The 11970-nt window shown below is 44.6% G+C and overlaps 1 pseudogene across 1 annotated transcript; it reads left to right on the forward strand.

Moving 5' to 3' along the window:
• Positions 1 to 4157: 4157 nt before the first annotated feature.
• Positions 4158 to 6413, forward strand: LOC311031517 (potassium voltage-gated channel subfamily A member 3 pseudogene; annotated as a pseudogene). The gene has a single exon. The product of its transcript is annotated as a potassium voltage-gated channel subfamily A member 3 pseudogene (transcript).
• The last annotated feature ends 5557 nt before the right edge of the window (positions 6414 to 11970 follow it).

An 11970-nucleotide genomic window follows, 5' to 3' on the forward strand; every position in this document is an offset into this window, starting at 1 on the left:
CAAGCCCAAAACAAACGTATAACACTTGTGTAACCAAATCACTAGTGTATGAACATCATTTCTAGGAGACAGTTGACTTTTTATTATTGGATAGATTGATCGGGCCTTTGATTGCCTTGAGTTGATTGGATTGAATTAGTCAACTTATTTTACAAGATATCGACTGAAAGAGTAATCAGAAAACGGTCACAACGCAGGTCATTTAACCCCTCGACCACGGCAGCTTCCCATAGTGGCAAGGAAAAGTGTTGTTGCATTATTTCTAACCTTGGCCTTGACCTTGACTCATCATAGCTGTGGTGGCGGACAATGTGAACGTGTAATGATTCTGCACTGGCAGGGATCACAGCCAATGCACGACTGATCGATGGACGCTGCTCTTTCTCTCTCTCTGTATTGATCAGCCAGTGTGTGTGCCTGAGATCCGGCCTGAACAGACAGAAAAACACCTCGCTCATTACTCAAAGAGCCGTCCAAGCATTGTCATTTTTTTAATGGAAACCGGCCCTCTTTTGCTCTGACGCCGTCTGCAGTGTTGAAGAATGAAAGTCTTTCTGCAGGGATTATTACATCATATTCCCCTCGTCTCCCTCCAGACCAGGAACACAATGTCATTTGTGACGTCACTTAAAATTGCAACTTCTGCCAGAGTTAATAAGTAATTTTAACTTCCCAGACTGATAAAAAAAAGTCTTTCATTAGCTGCTTTCACCTCAAGAGGTTTGGATACATAAAAGGCCTTCTTTTATCCTCAGCTGGCAGCCAGCAGAATGGGCTATAATTGACTGAATGACCTTGTGGAATACAAATCTCTATTAAGCATTTATGAATTCATGTGAGATTGGGCGTATACATGTGTACAGCAAGGTCGGTAATCGAGAGGGGAATGTTTGGCTTGTATTTACAGAGACAATAAATCACTTAAAAATAGACTTGATATTGAGTCTGACACCGTGGCTCTCTCACTGATGGTATCTGCATGGGAATAACATGATAACAACGCCGCCGTTAAAGGCACACATAAAGTCCCAACAATGGAGCCGGGAGCTCACACATGCAGAACCGTCTGTCTGCAGAGCTCCATCAATTATAATATCCCCTCCTACCATTCAAAGAGCAAATCAGTTTAAAAGCGTACATGGCCCAGAGGAATTTACATGTAATTAATTTTCAGCTGTTATGTTTAAGTGGAGAGTGAATTGGATGAAAGAAGGGGGGGTTTATCAGTGGCTGCTTGATAATGAGTGTTGTCATAAAATGAAAGCGTGTCTCCTGCCCAGGGTCAAAGCTTTACATGTGTTCCTCCTGTTTGTTGAGCTGATTTGTGTTTGATTTGCAGCCTTGCAGTCGACATAAATAAATAAATAAATAAATAAATAATAAGACGAGAAGGCCGAACCCATCTTTTCAGTCCTGATATGTAACAGGAAATAGTCTCTGGTCTACTCGCTCCTGCATCAGTTCGACCGCAAATGATGTTACTTCTTCAACTCCTTTTTCCTGTTTTACAAAAAAACGTGGATGTTTTGTTGCCATGGAGACGAGAAAACCCAGACAAAAACTTCCCGTGCTCACTGAGATGGTTAATACCTAACTTTGTGTGTGTTTGTACTCTCGTATTTATTAAATATAGTTATGAAAGATGTACTCAGAAGAGGTATCGGCCAGGGGAAAGAGCGAGAACCCAAGTATGAAGAAGTGGCTCTCACATACCAGGATGTTAACCCAGATTATTACTTGTTTAGTAAAGGTCAACTCTCTTTGTCTTTTAAAATAAAAAAATATCACAACATGCATTTAAATAAGAACATGGAGAACATAGTCTGTAGTGCTGACGACATTCAACGCATCTTTTTGTTTGTGTTAATCACATCAGACTTTTGTAATTTGATAATTTAAGGTATTTTTAGCCACATTAGCAGCAGCAGTATGTGATGACACTGAAATCATCTTTTGTTTTTCAAATCTATTAAGTGGGGGATTCTGGTGGGTTTCCCCCCACGAAGTTCTGAGCATCAAGCTATTCATTTCCTGCATTCTGATTTAATTTTTATGGAAAATGTCTTAACTTTTGTAAAGGAAAAGGCAACATTTCTGGTGGCTGATGACAATTAAAAAAAGAAGACATAACGGAATACATTGCAGTGAGGCTCTTTTTATTCTGTTTTGCATTCAAATATTTATTCTGCTGTAGATCAACTGAACTAATTTAGCGTTTTCCCTGCTGAGTCAACACACGTGATTTACTCACGGAGGCACGTGCACCTGTTCATGTCAGCTATAAATTCATGCATTTTAATGAATTCATAATTGGACGTTAATAATTAATGTTCCACACATCCATGTGCTCAGAGAAGTACGACGGCGTGTCAGGGCCACTGTAGGAAAAAGAAAAAAACTGAGCCGAGAGAGGGGGGCAATATTCGGAGAAAAAAAGTTGCACATTTTTTACAGTCATTCCTGTAAAGCGCTTTGGAGAAAAGCGCTATATAAATGAGGCCATTTACCATTTACTAAATTTTGCGAGCTTATTCCAATGCTAACAACCAGCATCTATGTTTTCTAACGTCCCATGAATGTATGTTTGTAATTAATAACGTGTGACATCACCTCGTTAAGGTCCTTAGGGTGATGATGTTGATGCTTATTGTTGCTTTTATTCATATGAGGACAAACTGTCATCTTATGGGTGTTTATTGATCGGGGCAGTTGGGCTAACATGCTAGCGGTAGCTTTCACTTGTTGCCATAGCAACTTATTTTTATGAAAGCAAAGGAATAACACGTTAAGGAAATAAATCTACTGTCTGAGTCGAGTTACGTCAATTGCACTTGGACAACAATAGTAATGACAATGTGTTACACTTAGCACATTTCTATCTCATTTCTATTTGTATCGATATATTAGGGAAGAGATGATTGTTTAGTGAGAGAAATGTACAGAAATATAGTTACTGCTTCTATCTTTGAGGTTTTACAGTGTTTTTCTGACTCCTGGGGCCCAACATGAAGTCCCCCATGGGAACTTTCGGCTCCCAAGGAGGTTTAACCAAGATCTTCAACAAGTCAATGAAGCAAATGAAAGCAAATTAAATTTGAAAGGTTGCCTTGATAAACTACTTTTCATTTCATACAAAGTATGACACCCGCTATTGTATTTCAGGCAGAGCAAAAGAGGTCAATAGTTTTTTTTTTTTTTTTTTTTCTTAGATCAGTGTCATCCCTTTAAGAGGATTGTCTGATGTTCATAGTCGGGTTGCCATGTTTGTCTAGAAAAGAGGCTCAATTGAAAATAACTAATAATGATAAAAGAGCAGATTGTGCGTTAGCCTCGACTCCCATTTGAACTCATCCATCCCCGGACAGTGACAGGCGTCTTTGCTGAAGCTTGTCAGTATGAATTGATGATGATGCGTTGCATGTCCGTCGTGAATCCCAGCTGCAAACGAAGAGCGACTCTTCTTTTTTGGGGGGCGATTTTATCACCAAAACGGTTCACGAGCTTCCCTTTTGTTCCGGGAAAGAGGCGACCGAGTCCGCTTCATCAAAGCCTTAAAGGGCGTCTGTGTCCGCTTCATGAAAGGCGTCTGTGTCCGCTTCATAATGGGCTTCTTTGAATTTAGGAAGAAACACGTGCACGCCTGCAGAACTCAACACATTGCTGGGAGCGAGAGAGCTGGTGCGCGTTGTTTTCAGCACTACGGAGAGCAACAGCCCTCCTCAATAACAAGAAGTGTAGACGCACAGGGAAAAATACATAGGCCTATTACACGTTAATATGTGAGCATCCACGCTTTGCTCTGCTCTCAGACCAATACGGACACGGTGTGTTTATTCCAAGTGAACTCGTTTTAAATGCCGCAGACGGAAACCTCTGCTGCGTTTTCAGATTCCAGGTCAGTCCTGATCTGTTTACCCACGTGTCTGTCTGGCGTTTATACAATCTGATCCGTTGGCACGGAGAAAAATATCTAAGTTGGATCAAACAGGTTGATAGTGTTTTTGTTTTGCATCACTTGAATGAAGGTGTGTGCGCGACGTTAAAGTGTCAAGTTAATTCCCGATTTGCGGGAGGTGGACGTATGTCAGATATTACGCGCGGTGGGCGGGTGTCGACGTGTTTGTAAGGGGGCAGGCAGAGGGGAGCGCAGCGCTTCAGTGTGGATACGCGCAGATAGGTGATGGCTGGAAGAGATGTGAGTGGCGTGGCCAGCTCCCCGAAGCTGTAGGCTTTGGCTGGGAAAGAGGCGTGACGCACACTCTGGACCACCGAAAACCACCTGTATGGACGCCCCGACCTTTGAGATCCAGCCCCGCTCGTCCGTCAGGCACAGGGCCAGCAACGCGACCGACGACCGGGGCTATGCCGAGGTGGAGAATGGCATCATGACGGTGGAACACATCCCGGAGGTGCCTCACCTGGCCCTGGATCGGTACGAGCGCTGCCGACAGGGATGCTGCGAGCGGGTGGTCGTCAACATTTCGGGTCTGCGCTTCGAGACGCAACTGAAAACTTTCAACCAGTTCCCGGACACGCTGCTGGGCGACCCCAGGAAGAGGATGCGCTACTTCGACCCGCTGCGGAACGAGTACTTCTTTGACAGGAACCGGCCGAGCTTTGACGCCATCCTGTACTTCTACCAGTCCGGGGGGCGCATCCGGAGACCCGTCAACGTGCCCATCGACATCTTCTCCGAGGAGATCAGGTTTTACCAACTCGGAGAGGAGGCCATGCAGAAATTCCGTGACGACGAAGGGTTTATAAAAGAAGACGAGCGCGTGCTGCCCAAAAACGATTTCCAAAAGCAGGTTTGGCTTCTGTTTGAGTATCCGGAAAGCTCGGGACCGGCGAGGGGGATAGCTATAGTGTCGGTGCTCGTGATATTGATTTCCATCGTTATTTTTTGTATGGAGACTCTGCCGGAGTTCCGGGGCGAAAGGGACCGGGCCAGGATGGAACCCGCGCTCAATGGCACCGACCCTTACGCGCCAAACCCCTTCACGGACCCCTTCTTTGTGATCGAGACCCTGTGCATCATATGGTTCTCTTTCGAGTTGCTGGTGAGGTTTTTCGCCTGCCCCAGCAAAACCACCTTCTCCAAAAACATCATGAATATCATCGACATCGTCGCCATAATCCCCTACTTCATCACGCTGGGCACCGAGCTGGCCGAGCAGGAGCCCAACGGCGGCCAGCAGGCCATGTCCCTCGCCATCCTGAGGGTGATCCGGCTGGTGAGGGTCTTCCGCATATTCAAGCTGTCGCGTCACTCCAAGGGACTCCAGATCCTGGGCCAGACCCTCAAGGCCAGCATGAGGGAGCTGGGCCTGCTCATCTTCTTCCTCTTCATCGGGGTCATCCTCTTCTCCAGCGCGGTGTACTTCGCTGAGGCGGACGACGGCTCCAGTTTCTCCAGCATCCCGGACGCGTTTTGGTGGGCGGTGGTCACCATGACTACCGTCGGGTACGGAGACATGCTCCCGGTGACGATCGGGGGCAAGATAGTGGGGTCGCTGTGCGCCATAGCGGGCGTGCTCACCATTGCCTTACCCGTGCCGGTGATCGTGTCCAACTTCAACTACTTCTACCACCGGGAGACCGACGGAGAGGAGCACCCGCAGTACGTGCACACCAGCAGCTGCGACCACCTCCCTCCCCCGGAGGAGCAGCCGCGGGGGTCCGGCAGCGCCTCGTCCCTCAGCAAGTCCGAGTACGCGGTGGCGGAGGAGGGCAACTTCTCCACCGAGAACAACCAGAACTGCGTGAACATCAAAAAGGTCTTCACGGACGTGTAAAACCAACTCCGGATCCTTTCTGGAGCGTGAAGAAATAGTATATGATATTATATTTTATATATATATAGCTATGCGTAATGTGTCCGTCCATATCTGTCGAGGAACGCGTAAATGTCCGTTTTAACAAGTCACATTTAACAAACTCCCAGTGTAGATAATATCCATGAAGTATTGCACATATATCAGGAAGTATTAATATGAACTAAAGCACTGGAGAAGGAAGTCTATTAAATCCCGCTGAAGCTGCCGAACATTTGGTGCAGAAGTAAGCGGCTTGTTAAAACCGACATTTGTGTACATCGACGCCTACATATCTGTGTTGATGATCGGGATCCACGTGTAGCATATAGTCTACTTACTATATCGCATTTACCCACCACAACAAAGAGAGAAAACGACGTCTCGTGCTTCGTGAAGATTCTCATTGTCCAGTAGTGCAACGAACAGACTGGTAGTTAGTTAGCTTCTGTTTAATATCATCACCTGTCGAGATGTTGGACTCTGATCGATCAGGTAATACTCTGGAGATGCAATCACGAGATGTGAGTCGAGCTTTTTTTTCGTAAAATTGTATTTTTTATTCAGAGCTGCCTATATAGCCTATATTAAATAAAAAGGAAATGAACTGATCCCGACTCAAAAATGTCATTATAACCTTCGCTAAATATCCAATATCGATTCAGTCCGGAGGATATATATATATATATATATATATATATATATATATATATATATATAAATACACACACACACACACACACACACACACACACACACACACACACACACACACACACACACACACACACGGGACGAGAGGGGAGGGGAGAGCGTACAGAACGTCCCGCCTCGTGATGCAGTCTCCATGACGACGGTGGTTTCCTGGGTAACCCCCTGTGATGTTACCATGGCATCGTGTTGCATTTTTCTCAAAGACTTCCCAACTGTGGTTCCTTATCACCTTTGTGTCCTTGAGCAGAGACAGGCGGCAACTACTGTAGATGTTTTTTTAATTATTTTTATATCCTGTGTTATCATTTTTATGTCATATTTTTTAGTAACATTATATTGTATGGGTTTGCTGAAAGGCAGTACTTCTCAATCAGCACCGTTACGCCTTTGATTCAGTGTTCTGTAGCCTCAGGATGCAGAAATCCACTAAAGATCATGAAAAACAGTTGGATCTTTTGTTTCCCTTCACTGGAGCCGCCTCAGCTGCTCTGTGTTTTTTTCTTCTTTCAGATGTGAACTTCGTTCTCTGAGTTGGCATGCCAACTAGGTCTGACGTCATGCTACCTTTCATCCCCTCCAGCAGACATTTGCACGTGTGCTTTTGGTGCAAAGTGGCTGAGAGATGAAGTGATGCAAACAAACAGCTAAAACTCAGAGGAGCGTACATCAATCACTGCGTTTCCTCTTCGTGTTGCAATATGCACCAGAGTTTACAAATCTGGCTTTTATTGATTTTGTTGATTATTTTCTCGGGCAATGTATTTTTTGTGTAATCTATTACTGTCATAAAAAAAGCCTCTGAATAATTTCCGAAATTAGGCCTTCTAATGTTTTTGTTTGGTGAGAAAAGCAGTGCAACTTTACTCAGGAGAAACTGGCATCAGAACCTGTTTTGATCATTAATTATTCATTTTGAGCAAAAGGCCAATTAATTCTCAATCAGATTATTATTCCATTAATCAAATAATATGTTTACTTTTCATAGAGTAATTAGAGTAGGCATGCTGTCTAATCGGCAACAGCTGCCATGTTTTACTGACCATTGATATGAGGAGAGACATGTGTTCAAAATTCCAAAGTGCAGAAAGCAGCATTTTCACAAACTACAGTTTTGTATCAGTTTGTAGTTTAAATGATGCTGTTTTGCTGCTGACCTGTAACCTGTATCATTCTGAAGATGGCTCGGTGATGCCCTCTAGTGGATCTGCAGAGTTATTACATTTGGGAAGGAGTTGAATAACAGCAATATTGAAGTCTTGAAGTGAATGTTATTTCTGCCTTAATCATGCTCATGGGAAAACACACGAGCTGTGGAAACCAACTCCTTGCTTCTCTGCTGATGTCTCGGAGACTCCAGCTCAAATATGTCACATTTTCATCTGTTCTATCTGTGATTGGTGGAGTATTTAATTTTGGATTAGGGAGGCGTCGTGCTGCTGTTGATTTGTATTTCTCTTACAGGTCGTTTAGTGAGACCTCTCTGGGGAAGAACCCACTCCAAACATGAGTCTTACTTTGTTCACGGATTGCATATAATATATCAAAAATGTTGATTTCCTCCTTTTGGTGGAATAACGATGCCTTATTGTCATATTGAGTCGTCTTCATCAAATGTAAAAGCCCCTTTGTGGCGTAAAGGAAGCAGTGAACACTTCAGCACTTATGCAGGTGTTGGGTTTTGTGCAGGTAAGAGAAAAATAAAATACATATTGAAGTTTGCAGCACAAACAATGACGGAGCTGTCCGAGGCTCGACCATGTGACTGTCTTAACATTTCACCTGTAGAGGCTTTTAACCTGACCCATAACTCACGTTTCCCAGCAGCCCGAGTGCAGAAACACCTAACATGACTGTGAACGAGCACAGAAGTGGATGTGAAGGTTTACTGTTACAATGCAAGATACACTTTTGTATCACACGAAAACTCAGTCTGATTTAAAAGCAACATTATGAGTTGAGGAAAAGAGAGGGAACTTAAGTAAAGTATTCTATAAACCCCAATAGACACGTTGTATTACTTGTAATGTGCAGGTCTACATTTCTATGAAAATAATAAAAAAATGTATAACAGTAAGATTTGGGTGTTGATGACAATTAATTAAAATGTCAAATGTGACAAAAAACTGCCTGTTTTAGTTTCATAGGATCCACATTGGATTTGTGTTTACAAGGCAGGAAAATTAATGCTACGTTTGCATAAGGAGAAACATATAATGTGACTTTCCACATTTAAAATCATTCAGTGTTCATCCAGTCAGTTGTACATGGGAGACCTCGGTCCTGCAGACCAGACGCCACGCCGCCCCCACAGCTCCAGGTGCTCCGCCTCAGGACTGCTGAGTGGCTTTGTTCAGTCCAGACCAGAAGCTAAAGTCCTCCTTTCAAAGTAGCTTCAACCGGAGGAAATGAAAATGTGCCTGCAAGTTACCCAGCGCCATTAATCACTTCAGAGTGCACCTGCAGCTCGGCTCGCCTTGTTCCTGTCTGAGAATCACACGAGAGGTGTGTGAATGTAGGATTCTCATGAGGAGATCGATGTTTCTTTTACAGGGTTTAAATTCATAGAAGAACTTATCAGACATATTTATTCAACATTCAGGACCTTGTGGCAGCTGTTTCGGCAAACGCTACCTCACAAGAATCAAACTGTAGACACACAAAAGTTAGTCAGATGTTAGAACTTTGAGGAGACACAAACGACAGAAACACAATATCAACTGCAAAGTAGAAAAAACATGTATGTATGCTTGTGTCAAAGTGTCTGATCAAAGTTTTAATGTTTATTGGTTTTACTTTCTTTGATTTAGATCTTAGTTTGAATAAAGATATTTTACGTATTTGATTTAGATAAAGTTCTTGTGTTGGCTTTTGTTAAATTTGAGTATTCAACAAAAATAAGTGTGTGTGTGTGTGTGTGTGTGTGTGTGTGACTGAGCACGCCTGAGTGCTGCACAGCTGTAAGACGGTCACAGCTGGTACGCCTGACTGCACTCCGCTGTGGGATCCTGGTCATCAGAAAATAGAAAGCACTGGAGAGAACGTGCACACGCTGCACCGCATGTATGAGCGTGCACGCTCACACACACGTGCACACAGATGTAGGAAGCGGCACCACAGCTGGTCCTCTCTGATACACCGCTGCAGGAGGACAGGGGGTGGAGATGGGACCCAGGGCTTACCCTCTCTCCCGTCTCCTCGTGTCCTCACCATGCCAGCATTCAGCACAACAGAGGAGTGACGCCTCGCAGCTGCCTGCTCCTCTGATACCAAGCGTCTGCCAGGAGGGACGCCGCTCGCCATCCTTGAACTTTACCAGCGCTTGTTTGGTGACACATCGGTGAAGAGGAGAAGGCGGCGGCTGGGCCCGGTGCAGTTATTCATAGCTTTGCACATTTTCTCCTCCTGGCTGCGACGGTGTATTCTTATTCGGTACAGTATTTGCCCTAAAAGTGTAACTCCAAAAATAGAAACCATGAGACATATTGCCATTATTACGGTCGGTGCCATTCATCCATCTCCTCTTCAGAGAACATCTAATGGCACTCTTGGGGCTATTCATAAAGTTCACTCTTCTGCATCACGACTCCGTGTGCAGGGCTTTCAGTGGGAGAGAGAAAGTGTGTCAGAGAGAGCATATATTATACATAAATATATATATCTATATACCCCCCCCCCCCCCCCCCCCCCCCAGAGGGACGATGTACTAAAGCTAACAATGAAACTCATTTCATATGGGTAACATATGCTAGAGAACGCGTCCCAGGTGTGAGACGAGGAAGAAAATCAGTTCGCATATTTTTTTACACTTTGGACACAGTGATTTATCTCTTAACGGACGCAGCCGACTGAAATGTAAAAGTGCTTTGTCATCGTGCTGTAACTTTACCTGAAATCTCTCCCGGCGACACCGGAGAGGCTGTGGGCGTGATGTCACCGCCCAGCCTCCTCGCACTGCTGCCCCTAGAGATGGTCTCCGTAGCAACCGGATGAGGACGGGTACAAGATTTTGACCCAGCTACAGTGACAATGCTGACTTTGGACAATTTCTCTGGTTCCTTTTTAGGCTGTGGTTCTTAACCTTGACAGAGAACAATTATAGTAGAGGGGAAAGTCAGTTATGTGTGAAGTTTTTTTTTAATGAGGTGGTGTGATCCTAGAATCTGTGGCTCCGGCCAGCAGCAGCAGCAGACCAGACTGCTGCATGAGGCTGAAAGATTCTGGTTTCGAGAGGCAGACACAAAAAAACCCGATGATTGCATCATTGCAGAGTCACAGTTGCCGTCACCGAGTCCCACGATGTGCTTCTGTGCTGCAGCAAAACAAACACTGCGGCCAAATTCTCTTTGTCAAAATGTTGTCGAGCAGACGTGGATATAGCTTTTTAGTGCCAAATAATTGTGTGAACATTTTCTAAAAGCAAAAGAGGGAAGCGAGACGAGGAGTTTTGCTCAAAATATTCAGGGGTGGAGCAAAATGCTGCAATAAGTGGCTGCTGCAGGCAATGCATAATGTCGACCTCTTCCATCTGCATTCAGAAATCTTTCATGTTTGTCCCCTCGCACTCATATAAAGGTGTCTTATTTCCTGTGTGACCTTGGTGTCGTATCACTAGAACCGTGACTTGAATTTCCCTCATTCATACAGACACATTGTGTGAAGCAGCATGAGGGTCTCCCTGCAGTCTCTCACTGACTCATAGTCCTTCAGCATTCAGGACAGCTCACTGGATTCAATGAAGCCACCTTTTTTTCCCCATTTCAGTTCCAAAGATGAAGCCGTGTAGTAAAGTGTGTGCATTGCTGTAACTTTTATATCTTTTCTGCAGGTGTACAGGTTTAGATGATGAGCTGGTGCAGACGTCTGTCGGATGAGTGAGGTGCAGCTTGGCACCGTACCGCAGTGGACCGGTTGTCCTTGTGGCTCTGCTGGTGTTTGGCTCTTATCCAGCGTCTGCTCTCCTCCTGCTGGGCCTCAATCTGACGAGCGTGACTCTCCTTTTCCTCTCCTCCTCCTCCCCTCTCTCTGGACAATGCTATCATTGCTTCTTTAACTCCATCCCATCCCATCTCTGCCTCAGATGTGCTGATGGCTCAGGGGTCACTGAAAAGGACATGGGCGACCTGCATTGCCGTATATTTGCGTACCTAAGCCATTCTTTTTTTTGTCGTGTATTGTCTCCACGTTCCAGGCTCAGTCCCACAGATGCATGTATCACCTAGCCTCCTTTGAGAGAGGTGACCATATGAGATCATTTTACATAAGCATACAAAGTCAATGCAAAAATGTATTGAAATATTTCAACATGAGTGCAAATGTGTGTGACGTGAAAGGCAATCAGCGTTGAGGTTCTCTTCCTGTCTTCACTGAATCAGAAATGGAGATTAAAACATATGGTAGCGGTCTGTGGTCTCCCAGAGGTCTAGATAGAACCTCAAAGAGACCA

The sequence above is a fragment of the Eutrigla gurnardus genome (assembly GCF_963514095.1).
Source record: "Eutrigla gurnardus genome assembly, chromosome: 2".
Lineage (NCBI taxonomy): Eukaryota > Metazoa > Chordata > Actinopteri > Perciformes > Triglidae > Eutrigla > Eutrigla gurnardus.